The sequence below is a fragment of the Halichoerus grypus genome, chromosome 5, assembly GCF_964656455.1.
Source record: "Halichoerus grypus chromosome 5, mHalGry1.hap1.1, whole genome shotgun sequence".
NCBI classification, from domain to species: Eukaryota; Metazoa; Chordata; class Mammalia; order Carnivora; family Phocidae; genus Halichoerus; species Halichoerus grypus.
The window spans coordinates 131,692,582-131,706,850 of record NC_135716.1 but is presented as its reverse complement, the minus strand read 5'-3'; positions in this window follow the sequence as shown (position 1 = coordinate 131,706,850).

The window sequence follows — 14,269 nt, the reverse complement described above, 5'->3', positions numbered from 1 at the left end:
CATATCAAAGGAGAAGAAAATATGGACTAACATTCAAGTATAATGAGGGGTTTCTATACAACCTAAATCTTACTGGGTCATAGTATTAATGTTGAGTGATAGGAGGCAATAGGATTGAGAACTGACAAAACTGGTGTTTAGTTTTCCCTTAAAGATAGGAGTGTTTTGAGAGTTTAAGAGGCCCTGTAAAAGCTCAGTGGTTTGAAGTTAACAAAGATCTTGTGCAACCAACACCTGTATCTGGGTTAAGGCAGTGGACAATAAAGCTGCATAAGGGAAATTTTCCATCTCGACAGGAATCCAACTGCTGAAAGGGATGTACTATTGGGAATAGGAGGTCCAGAATACAGACAATGGACTCCAGGACACCTGGATTAAAACTCTCTAATAAAATGGGACATAAAGGGCCCAAAGTAGGTAAATATTTCTCTAAAACTCAGGGAGTTTAAGCACATTTGAACACATCTTGAGAGTTTGTATGGTTGGTGGCAAAGGACATTTATTGACAGGAAATGAGTATCACACAAATGTACTTTTGTTTTAGTTTCCTTGGGAGTTGCCCCAAGTACCTAGAGTGAGCAGTTTTAGAAGAAACTGGAAGCTTAAAGTGAGTCTTTCTGAAACTTTAGTAGAATACATGATGATATGACAAAAATATTGAAGCAACAAGGTCATCTTTTGAAGAGCCTAATATGGAAGAAAGGGACCACAGGTAGAATTTTGAGAAAGTCACTCTCACAAGAGACATTAAGCACTTCAGGTCGCCATTAGAAGCTAGAAGAATAGCAATGACACTTTTAGCTCATTAGGATAGAGTGGATAACAATATGAATGATAAATATAGCAGAAATGGGGGACAAGGAGACTTTACCAGAGACACTGCAGGATGATAAAGAGACTTAAGTCTCACTTTTCTCACTCTGTTGAACTTGGAGTTAACGTGCTTTTTCAAATCATTCCTATTATTCACATACTTCATAAATGGTATGGTCCAAAGATACAAGAGACACAAAATAAATACATCTAAAAACTAATCAATGATGGATATGTTGGGGGGGGTAGTGTTTCTTAAAGAAAGAAATCAACAGTAATAATAAGGCTAAAAACAAAAGAAAATGAAAATACTTAGATCTCTCCAGTGAGGATTCATGAATTTGTAAACATAACATTGTTTAACTTAACTCTGCAAATAAAATTTTTAAGTAATTAATGCTTAATTTGCTTAATTCAGCAAAAGATAAAGAAAGATCAGCCAAACTGACGTATAAGTACTAGATCTAACACGTAGATCTATCTTTGGTCCATATCAGTTCAGTTTCACAGGTATTTTGCCAAGACTATCTTCTTTGGAAAGGACCATAAAAATACTTCAGTATTTTCTCCTAGGGAATATATAAGTCATCATTTGTTATCTTGCAAGTTTTTCTGTAATAGTCCATGGGAAGACAAAATATCTGCTTTTGGAGATGGTGTCAGGAAAAAAATTCTTTAGACAAACTGAAAATGCCTCAGAAATAAAGACTCATGAAATGCAGGCTTCAAGCTTAAAATGCTTATTTTTTCAAGCATATGTCATATGAATGAAGTAAAATATTAATAGAAAGTGTTTGTATTCTATATTAATCAGGATTCTTCAGAGAAACAAACCAGTAGGATACACACACACACACACACACACACACACACACACACATACACACACACACTTCTAGAGAGATTTATTTGAAGGATTGGCTCACATGGTATGGAGGCTGGCAAGTCTAAAATCTGCAGGGTGCGAAAGTAGGCTTGAGACCCAGGAAGATCTGATGTTGCAGTTCAAGTTGAAAGGGCATCAGACTGGAGAACCAAGAAAGAGTCAATGTCGCAATCTCTGGTAGAATTCCATCTTGCTTGGGAGATGTTAAGGTCTTCAGCTGATTAGATGAGGCCCACCCAAATTATGGAGGACAATTTGCTTTACTGAATGTCTACTGATTTAAATATTTTATCTCATCCAAAAACACTCTCACAGAAACATCTGGAATAATGTTTGACCACATATCTGAACACCATGGTCCAGCCAAGTTGACACATAAAATTAGCCATCACAGTATCTATATAATCCATTGATTTTTAAAATTCAGGCTTTCTTTCCAAAATCATAAACATGTTGTGAGAAAAGACCTCCTAAATACAAAATATTTCATTGACTGCCTACAATTATTAAATAATAAGTTTGTCACAGCTCCCATTAGTTTCAATACTTCAGATATACATACCTCTGGCATTTTCTCAGTGGTCAGTAAGTTAGGTCAAAAATTTGCCACAGAATTATGTCTCTGCTTAACAAATATAGAAGGGGAGTATGAGAGACTTCTATTTCCCAAAAAATTTCTCTAGAAAATTTTACATTCAAAGCAACTAGAACATTTACTAATATTTGACACACATGCCGTGCCAGTTTGCTGAAAGAACGGCTGAGTGAGAAGCCCAACTTGAAGGCCAGTAGTGCTTGGCATATACTACACATGTGATCAGTGCATATGGAATATATGAACGGAAGATGGCTATGAATAGCATACATTCTTCCTTGCTTCTTGAGATAGCATAAGCCAAAGATATTGAAAATTTGATGTCATGTGTATGAATACCTTAAATAAATAAATTGTTCAGTCCGGGCTTTGTGTTTTTTATATCATCGAACATTGCTCAAGCTCATTTTTTTTTTTTTAAAGATTTATTTATTTATTTGAGAGAGCGAGAATGAGAGAGAGAGAGAGTACATGAGAGGGGGGAGGGTTAGAGGGAGAAGCAGGCTCCTCGCCGAGCAGGGAGCCCGATGCGGGACTCGATCCAGGGACTCCAGGATCATGACCTGAGCCGAAGGCAGTCGCTTAACCAACTGAGCCACCCAGGCGCCCTGCTCAAGCTCATTTTTGAAAATTTTTGAAATTCATCTCTTAGTACATGCCTGTACCCAATTCTCAACACAACTTTATGCATTTCTCTTTTCTTTATTATGTATTGCTTTCTTCTCTCTAACTCATCTTTTTCTTTTCCCTTACTATCCTTTCTTATTTATAGTTCTCATTTCTTTTTTTTTCTTGGCCATGTTTAAGCTTGACATTGCCCTTCCTTATCCCCTATTGTATTATTTAGTCCTTCTACAAGCACTTGAAACTAAGCAGTTCTTTAGTTTTTCAGTGATTTTAAACTCATTTGTTTTGCTATTTGCATTTGTGTTTGTCTCAAAGTTCTATCTAAAGTTCTAGAGTTCTATATAAATGTCTATTGAGGAAGTGTAAATGTCTGTTGACAAAGGTGTAAAGTTAATCATAGGTGTATAAAGATGATAATGGTTGTTGATGATGATGTCATGATGATAATAATGGCAAATGACTTGCATAGTGAACTACTGGCAGTTATCACTACCTACCCTATCCTCTCTCATTTTGATGTAATAGCTGCCCTTTGACAAACATGGCCTTTAGAACTTTGCTTTTTTTTCTAACAGAGACAAAAGAACAAAATGACAACTGATAGTGTTGAGGAAGCCATGGTTTAATACCTGACTCAGAGAAAACACATATAGGCTGGCCAGTGATTTGTGGAATTGTTAGAAAATCGAACTTGGCTCAATCTGATTCCAGTTTCAGGAATTTGGAACCTGAAAGGCTTTGTTAATAAAATATGCTACAGCTAGGAGGCCATGACATAAAGCTGAAGTTTGTAGCCATTATCTGAATATATGTATGTGTATAAATTGATCAAGTCAGAGCGTGGTAGGGGCTGGTGGTGGAGATAATGCAGACAAATCTGGGGCATAGCTGAGTACAGACAGATGATACAGTGCTTGAGAGATGCAGAGTAAGCTCCTGATTTTCTAGTTTGAAATTTCTAGTTCCACTTTTACCTCTAAGACTCATGAGATTCTCAAGTGGCTTTCTGTTCCTTGATACTAGAAGAGTCTTATGAGTTTTATAAGTCTTTGCTTCAGAAGGAAGAATAATCAGGTTTTTTGTTATTATATCTTATATATTCTACATAGCTATTCTATAATATTTATTCAGCATCTATTATAAATAAAATCTCCCCATAAATCATAATTAGAAGTAGAGTATCCCAGTTTTGTATTTCTTTACAGAATTGGATGGCATCCATTAACACTTCTTTCTTTCTATTAGAAATAGAACTCCCACATTTTGGTATGTCACATGTTCCAGTAAAGTTCTGTATCTCTCAACCTCCCTTGTAACTAGGTGAGGCTAGGATTGTAAATGAAAGTGATCTCTGCAACTTCCAGGCTGATTTTCTAACAGAAGGGAGCATACTCTCCATTCCTTCTTATCCCTTTTCCATTGGCTGGAAGGTATCCCTGATAATCCCAATCATCTTAGGCTATATGGTAGTTGCACTATGATAATGACAGTCTCTGATATTATGGATCCTCCATCTAAGATCTGGACTCTTTATTCTTATATTCTTGCATGAAATTTCTATGTTATCTAAGCCAATGTTACTTTGTCTTTGTTAGAACAACCAAAGAGATATCTTAACAAATACAAACAGTATTGTTGAGGAGGGGATTCTGTTAAAAGGAGGAAGGAAAAATATCAAAGGTGATTAGGTTAAATAAGATGATTTAGTTTTGGAATTTAGTACCAAGTGCATACTTCAGCAAAATGTTGAAAGTAATGGACAAAAAATAATACCTCTGGATATATAAGAAATCAACTGAACTATGTTGAAATTGCAAATGGTTACTTTTAAATGTTATATCATGTTCCCATGGCTTATACTAAAATAATAAAAATTGTATCTTTTTATCCTGAAAAAAACAAATACTACATTTGGATTAATAGTCGAGTTCAATGGATTAAAGTCTATTTGGGAAAAGAAAAGAAGAAGAAGAAAGGAAGGGGAAAATTGCACAAAATTTATGTGCTCTTAATACATCATTACTTAATGAAGTAAATAAACAAAACAGTGGATGTTTCACCAAGTATAGTTAAAATGGTGGCTAAAGCTGTGCTGCCCACGTACTCCTTCTGATTGTCCTGAAAGGAGGACTTTTCTATAGTAATGCCATTATGGTGAAAATATTATAAGCAAATGAAGTAAATTAGAGATAGAACACATTGTCTAATCAGCACCATGTCAGAGTAGTCAACAAAAACTAATATTCATGTAGTCTCATCAATTCTACATATTGGCATCACTGTCTTAAAGAACCCTTTATCTGAGAAATGGTGTAAATTCTTTGTCTTGGTAACCTGTGCAAACTGTTTTGAGTTCAGAATGATTATAGAATCTTGCTGCTTAGATTGCTTTCCTCACACTGATCACTATCAACCAGGGGGATTAGAATGGCCCAGAGGGGCAGTGGGAATAAGACAGAGAGACAATACTCTGTGGAAATTGTAAGGATTTAATACAGATTCCAAAAAAACATTCTGAATCCAGATCTGTTATCAGCATAAAAAAGGTTTTGTTTTGATGATGATGAGACTGGACTATCCTTTCTATAAATATGATAATGATTAATTACAGCTAGAATACAAATTTCATTTAATCAAAGATATTAAATGTGTTTGTTCCATCAAATGTTGGCTTTATTTTTTGTATGACAATAATAATGACCAATTTTATAGAATTGTATTCTATTAAGGTAGTTATAGTTATTATTTATCAATATTTATAGAAGACCGTAAACTTGGATTTCCAAGGACAATGAGGAATGAAGAAGTAAATAATATCCATATGGGTGTGCCACATTTCCGAATATCAGAATAAAAGCTTCTTATCTTACAAGACAGATTTGCAAGACTTATTTACTCTGGAAAGCCTTCTCAAAATCCCTACTCTTGTGTCTAGGTTAGGTCTGTGCTCTGTGCTCTAATGGCACAATTTATTTCCCCATTATAACACTTTTGTGTGTTTATTTATCTGCCTCTGTAGGATTAAGTCTCTTATAGTAGGAACATATATTACTTCATCCTCATACGTTCCAGTTATTGATTGCTGCACAACAAATGACTCTAAAACTTAATAATAATCATTTATTTTGTTCACAAATCTGCCATTTGGACTGAACTCAGCAAGGATGGTTTGTTTTTGTTTCACACAGTGGCAGTGGAGTGGCTGAACTAGGGCAGGAAAATCAACTTCCAAGATGGCTCCTATGAATGACTGGTATATTTATTATTTATTAGTGCACAACAGCTTAACTCAAATTTAGCAGCTCAGACAAACAAAAACACCCAGAAACATTTCTGGGTGTTTTTGTTTGTTCCACACAGTTTTTGTGGGTCAGGCATTGGAGAGAGAATTAGTTGAGTTTTTCTTCTGGTCTCTCAGGATGCTACAACCAGGCATTGTCAAGGCTGCAGTCATCTGAAGGCTTGATTGAAGCTGGAAAATCTGTTTTTTAAGTGGCTTACTCACACTGATTGGTACCGGCTGTTGGCAAAACACCTTAGTTCCTCACCATGTGGACCTCTCCATAGGGCTTCTTGAATGACCTTATGGCATGGCAGCTGGCTTTCCCCAGTGTGGTATAAGAAAGAGCTAAACAGAAGTTGCAATGGCTTTTAATGTTTAGCTTAAGAAGTCACACACTGTTGTTCCAGCAATATTCAATTGGTCAAGCACAGTTCAACTTTAATCAGTGTGGGAGGATATTACATAAGGTCATGAATACCAGAAAGCAGGGATCATTGTGGGTCACTTTAGAGGCTGACTACCACAGATGGCATATTGGTACTGGCTGTTACCTGTGTTTTTGGGTTTTTTTTAAAGATTTTATTTATTTATTAGAGAGACAAGAGAGAGATAGGGGCAGTGAGCATGAGCAGGCACGAGCCAGGAGGAGAGAGAAGCTCAGCAGGGAGCCCGATGCGGGACTCGATCCCAGAACCCTGGGATCATGACCTGAGCCAAAGGCAGATGCCTAACCGACTGAGCCACCCAGGCGTCCCTGTTACCTGTGGTTTTTGATAAGCCTGTTTGGGTTTCCACACAGCATGGTGAATAAATCTCAAAAGAAAGAAGAGGCAAGGAAACCAGGAGGCAGGAAGTGGCACAATGGTTGGGTCAGTTTTTAGGTGTATACTCAGAAGTTGGTACAACATATTTCCATTTTATTCTACCAATAACAGCAGTTATCTATCCTACACAGAATATACAATAGGAGGAATGTCAAAGGTTTTGTGGTCATCTTTAATTTTTGACATGATTGTTTTTATGTTTGACATCATAAAAACACGTGTGTGATTCTGCACTTAGCACAATGTTCAGTGGCCGTTGACTAAATATGGGTTCAAAGAGCAAGTGAACTTTGTGTTTATTTTGTAAAGAAATGATTGGTACAAGTATATACTACAATCATTTTAGAATTTATATTTTTGCATATATTAGTACATTCACAAATAGAAGGAATAAAGGAATAAAGGCAGCCTTCATGTTCTAGTTAAAATACACATTATATTATTTATGATTACCCATTAGAAAATCAAATTATAGAAACTGCTTTTTCAAAACAGCTTTATAAAAACGAGTCTTGAGTAGAACCTGCGGCTATTAAAGGCTGTGATGATATAACATCATTATTATTTAATGTTGAATTAGTAGATAGTAAATATCACAGCCATTAAGGAATGGAATTCATAGAATTTCTTTCAAAGAGATGAGGTCCTTATAAGGTAGAATCAGAGGAAAACTAAGAGAAAGGTTCATGAAATTTCTAGATACCTTTTAACATATGGCTTATTCAGAACCAATTTTAGTAGGAATATAATCCCAAATATTCAGGCATGGAGCGGGGAGGGGGCATTATTATACAAAGATACATCCAAATTGGCTTAAGAAAAACTCCTTTAGTTAAAGACAGCATTTGAAGCATCAATGTCTATGTTGTTTACACTTTTAGCAAAAAGCTAACTGTATTTTTTGAAAGGTAGTAAAATAAAATTACAGTCCTGCTGGGTCCAGCTTTACCTTTAGACAATTCTTTTCAACCAAATTATAAAGGTTTTGTAAAAGCAAGGCAGGCATTTAATTAATAACACAAGAGCAGCAACATTCCGATATAACCTTCAGTAACACATATTATCAGTCAAATTGAATTTTTAAGAGTGTTTTGTAGGGAATACACACTCGATTATGTACTCTGTGTCATGAATAGTTTTCTAAGGACTTTAATCCATATTGGCTTTAGCTCTGTTCCCTAGGGTTCTTTCCAGCAGTAAATCTGGAGTGAGAATATGTAATGAATAGATAAACAACCCAGTACAGCGTCTAATAGTAGTATGCAAACCATAACACAGAGTTTTGTTGCTATTTCTCAGCTAAGCACAAGCTGCAGCAACTTGACTGTGACCTGAATAATCAAAAAAATAAATAAACTTGCATTAATTTTCACCTTGAATAACTATGGAGAAGTTTTATGTATCAAAAAAAAATTGTCCATAAAGTCTTCTCTTCATTAGCACTCTCCTAGTAAATTATTTTGAACACAGAGCAAATTCTATAATACTTCCCCTATATTAAATGCTATATACCATGACGGTAACTTGGACAGGCTGATGTGCATTAACAACAGCAACCACAAAATCTTCTTTTAATTTTTTTATATAAATCAATACATAGAAAAAGAAGTTGCTTTCAGAGATATTTAAACTTAAACCTAAGCTATGAGAAGCCAGATTTCAAGGAACCCAAGGAAGATGATTCTAGTTATAGGAAAAGAGGAGTGTACAGTCTGAGATAGGAAAGAGCTTAGCATATACAAGAGACTATCAGAAACTGAATGTGGCTGAAGCGCAGAAGTGAAGCAAGAGGAGAGTGATACAATATGAGTTTGGAGGGTAGGCAAGCAACAGTGCATACCAATAGGCAGACAAAGTATGCGATGATGGAAAAAAAAAGGACTTCTTGCCAAGTACAATGAGAAGATATAGAAGAGTTTTAAGTTAGAAAATAAATTTGTTCATATGAAGGTTTAGTGAATAGATTATAAGGGTGCAAAGTGAAACTGTGGAGACAAGTTAAGAGATCATTCATATTGGAGATGATGATACACACTAGGGTAGAAGCAATGATGATGGAGTGGAACAGACATGTTTGAAATACTTTGTAGAGAACCAATGGAACATGGTTATGCAACCTTCAAGAGATGGAGCTATCAGGAAGGATTATCAGGTTTCTGAATTGAGCACCTGACTGAATTTTAGTGCCCTTTAGTGTGACGGGGAAAGCCTGGGGGGGAGGGGGATGCAATAGTTTTATTTGAGGATATGTTAACTCTAAGATGCTTGTGAAATACGTAAGTGGCAAAGTCAAATATTTCTTCAGTTAAAGAAGTCAAGATATCAGAAAAAATTTGTCAGGACTGTAGATCTATGAATACCCACCACTTGCATCAACATGGATGGAACAGGACCCCTCCTTATTATGCTAAGTGAAGTAAATCAAGCAGAGAAAGACAATTATCATATGGTTTCACTCATATGTGGAACATAAGCAATAGCACGGAGGACCATAGGGAAAAGGAGGGAAATCTGAAGGGGGAGAAATCAGAGAGAGAGATGAACCAGGAGAGACTATGGACCCTGGGAAACAAACTGAAGGTTTCAGAGAGGAGAGGGTAACAGGGTGATGGGTATTAAGGAGGGCACATGTTGTGATAAGCACTGGGTGTTATACAGAACTAATGAATAATTGAAGACTACATCAAAAACTAATGATGTTACTATACAGTGGCTAACTCAACATAATAAAAAAGAAAGAAAGAGGAGGGAAGGAAGGAAGGAAGAAAGGAAGGAAGGAAGGAAGAAGAAAAAGAAAAGAAGAAAGAAAGAAGAAAGAAAGAATGAAAGAAAGAAAGAAAGAAAGAAACTAATAATAATAAATAATAAAAATAAACAAAAAACTGTAGATATAAGTACGGGAGTTGACAGCATAAAGATGATTTTCTAAGTCATAGGAATGGATGAGCTCATATAGCAAGAAAATGTAAAGACAAGAACCAAGAACTGAGCTCCATGCAGACTTTTAATAGTTGTATATAGAAAGAGCAACTAAAACCTTTGTAAGAAAACCAATAGAATGTAGTGTTATCAAAATTGAGAAAGAGGTTTGTTCAGAAAGAGGGTGGTCAATTATGTTGAAAGGTCCTTCAAAGTCTGATAAGATAATCATAGGAAATGGCAACTTCAGTAGCTTGGTGGGGATAGAATACTGATTAAAAAGGTTAACAAAATAACAGGGTATGAAGAAATGAAGACAGTAGATGACTCTTTCAAAATATTTTATGAACAGAAACAAAGAAATGTGGAGAAACAAGGGGGCACATGTGGGATCAAGGGCAGATTTTTTTTTTTTTTTTTGGTAAGATGGGAAGTACTCTAGCAGGTTTATATATACTGATGAGAATGATACACAATAGAAAGAGAGAAAATGATGATGCAGAAAAGCGGGGTTATTGTCAGAGCATTCTTCTACCTGGCTGAGGTAGGGGTATAAAGAAGGAACGGGGTGATGAATGAAAGATTAAAAGTTAAAGGAAGGAGTCAGTTGCTCAAGAAGGGAGGGATGGAATATAGAAAACAAAGAGGAGGGAGCCTTTATCTACCATAACCAGGGGAAGCAGGAACAGATGGAACAATGTGTGAAATAATTATTTCAGAGAGTGAGAAATGAATTTTATAGGAAAACACAGCAGAACTAATGTGCAGAATCAGGGACCTGTTTGAGGTTTATGCTTATGAATTTAAAGTGAAAGCAGTGCTCTGTGGTTTTCTCTGGCAATATTCATTTCCTTGGGTACACACAGAGAGGAGAAAATAATTTGGTTTCTCTAAGGTTGAGGATATATCATGTGATAACAACAGAGGGAGAGAAGAGCAAGTGAGCCAAGGATGTTTGCCAAGGTGTGATTTATAATTACAGACCAGGGGATTTAACCCGAACAAGGAATGTAGTAAAGACAAGGAAGTTGAATTAGAAGAGTTGTGGTTCTACAACAAATGTCTTAGAAGTACAGAAAGTTATGATGAAGTATTGGGGTGTCTGAAACCCAGATGTAAGAGAAGACTCAATTTCTGATGTCAGCACCCAGGTGCATCCAGAAGAGTAGATGGCTGAGGTGGAGTGGAAGAAATGTCATAGGGAGGTGGAGAGAAAAAAAACAAAACAAAACTGAGATTCTAGTTTCCGTAGAGATCATTGATACACAGGTCACTAAGGATAAAGGAGAGGAAGAAGAAGACTGTGAGCCAGGAATGGAAGTTTTCAAATGTGTGCAATAAACCAGATTTCAGTCTCTACGCCTACGAGATGCATATTTATTTCATTGAATTGGTCTTTTTAATGCAATCAGATTTATTTCTCTTTGGTTTACATGAACTCATGAAAAATGGAACTTTTTCAATATAGTTTTTCAATTATGTATACTGAAAATTTACACATTACAAACCAAAACACCTCACCACTGCAGTTCTGGGAAGTGCTGAACCCAGAAATGACTGAGAATAGCTGCTGAGGTAGCAAGACAGCACCAGGGATTTCACAGAGGAGCTAGACACCGAGGAGTAGAGGAGAGAAAGGCGTTCAATAGCACATTACATGGGCATTGAAGGGGGATATGAATCCAGAAAAAAAATCAAATGATTGTTTAAAAGGCATAAGTTATGTACTCAAATGTTTTTCCATTATATATGAACTGAAGACTGGATCGTTATATAACCTAGTTTTTTGAACATTAACATAGAGATAATAATGCCCATGCCAACTGGTTGTTTTAAAGATCAAGTGAGGGGAAATACATAAAGCCCATTTATTATTCAGAGTATAGGCTGAGGTGCTATAACAAAACACCTAAAATTATAGTTACTTCAAAAAAAGAAACGTATTTCTCTGACATCTAAAAGACCAAGATGGGTAGGTGAGGCCTCCTTTGCAAGGTCATTCAGGGACTTCAGTTCTCTCCATGTTGATGTTGTCTCATATCTTATGGCATGGTCATGCTCCTGGTTGAAGCTGGCTGACCTCCGTGTCGGCATTCCTGTTTTGGGGGACAAGAGAGAATAGAAGTTCAGAACAGGGGTGCCTGGGTGACTCAGTCAGTTGAGCATCTGCCTTTGGCTCAGGTCATGATCCCAGGGTCTCGGGATGGAGCCCCACGTCAGGCGCCTTGCTCGGTGGGGAGTCTGCTTCTCCCTCTGCCCCATACCCCACTCGTGTTCTCTCTCTCTCTCAAATAAATAAATAAAATCTTTAAAAAAAAAAGAAGTCCAGGACAGAGAGCTTGTCTTGAGGAAGTTAACACATGTTATACATGTTATTTCAACTTCCATCCCGCTGACCCAAACTTAGTCACGTGGCGATTATAATCTCTAGCAGCAGCCTGTTTTTCAGTCTTATTCTGGAGTTTTTGGGGTTTAATACCAAAAGAAATAAGAGAAGAAATGGATCCTAGGGGAGAGTTGCAGTCTCCACACAGCATCTGCCACAGTACATGGTCTGTATTAATGTTAATCATCAGTTCCATTAATTACCCTTTTCAGGAATTGCTTTTATTCATCCTTTATAGACTTTATTGACTTTGAAGTGCAATCTTTATAAGTACAAATGTTTAACCTGGTGTTTTGCTGAACCTATTGCCATAACAAAATGGTGGCTCACTTCATGGTTTAATTATATGGAGAACTTTAATATGGAGTCTACACTCAAACACTTGTTATTTCTGGATATGGGTGGAGATGAATCTATTATTTGACTAACTGTGACAAATTTATGTACATGAACCCAGCCCAAGTAAAACTACTCATAAGTAACAAGTTAATAAAATGACAATAAATCAAGTTCTATTCATTTAATTTGGTAAATGGCCTCACAGCAATATATCATCTCTGCCAAAAAAAAAAAAAAAAAAATCTGTGAATGTCTAGTTTTGTTACCTCTGTTTTACTTATTAAGCATTTTTTTGCTTATGAACACCTCTGGTTGTTCAGTATATGCCCCGTGAAGCAAGAGAATATTTGCCTCTGATTCTGTCAAAGCATTTCCACTAATGGGCCTGTACTGAGTCAAGCAGTTGTAGCAGCGCTAGGGACATGTAAATCAGGATGTTAATGAAGAACTGAACACTCAAATTTAGAGTTCACAGGAATATGGCTCATAGAACTCAAATAGGTTATTACAACTCTAAGTCAATTGTATTGGGGAAATAAAGCACTTAACTTCTATTGGCCAATGAAGAACTTTATAATAGAGACTACAAAATCAATGAAAAAAATGATAAAACTAATTCTGTTTAAAATAATAGCTTTTTATATATGGATCTGTGGAGGGCAAATTACCTTCTCACTTCCCTCATTTTGGTCTATATGTACCATCTCCTTTAAAGTCATCTTATATTTTATCTTCTTTAAGAGGCTTTCCTTGATTATTTACTGTAATCTTGTGTTTCATTTTTTATACTTTGAAAATATTTTAAAACTTTTTAGATTTGTTGATACCAGGGTCTGTAAAATTAAAACAATACTATTATGATTTCATTGTTGAGTCATGAATATTATAAATATAAAATAGAAAGAGAAAGAAACTGACATATAGTTAATACATGTTATGTATCAGTTACATCCACACACATATTTTCATTTAATCCAGTGCAATGTTGTATGATGGTAGACACTCATGTTCCAGATTCAGACAGTCCTAGATTTTAATTCTTGCTTGCCAACTTTTGTGTAAGTTACTATAGGCAAAATAATTACTTCCAAAGCTGTAGGTATTTTAAGTCCATTCGTATCAATAACAAACCAGAGTTCAAAGATTTTAGGTAACTTAAAAAATCTAAGTGGAATTGAAGATTTAGAATTTAAAACCTGGTCTAGAAACCCAATGTGTCATGCTTTCCTATCACTTCTTGTTCTTGTTCTTGTTTTGTTTTGTTTGTCTCTTGCTCTCCCACAACACCTAAGCAAAATTACTGTTTTAGAACGATTATTGAGACAGCAGCCCACTTCTAGGCAGGGGGCTGGTTGGATATTCTATATCCTGGGTGGATTCAGAAAGGAAGATAGTAATTGCTTTCTCATACATTTTGGCTTTGGTTGCTTTTCCCATGGTATTGTTAGAGAGACCAGTGTTTTTTTTTATTATTAAGTTTGTTTTGTTTGTTATACCAATCCAGCTGCCTCCCTTCTCCTATGTCTTCACTTTAAAGGGAAGGGAGAGGTGGGAAAAGGAACCCAATTGGTCAGACCTAAAATTCACTCAGTTCTGA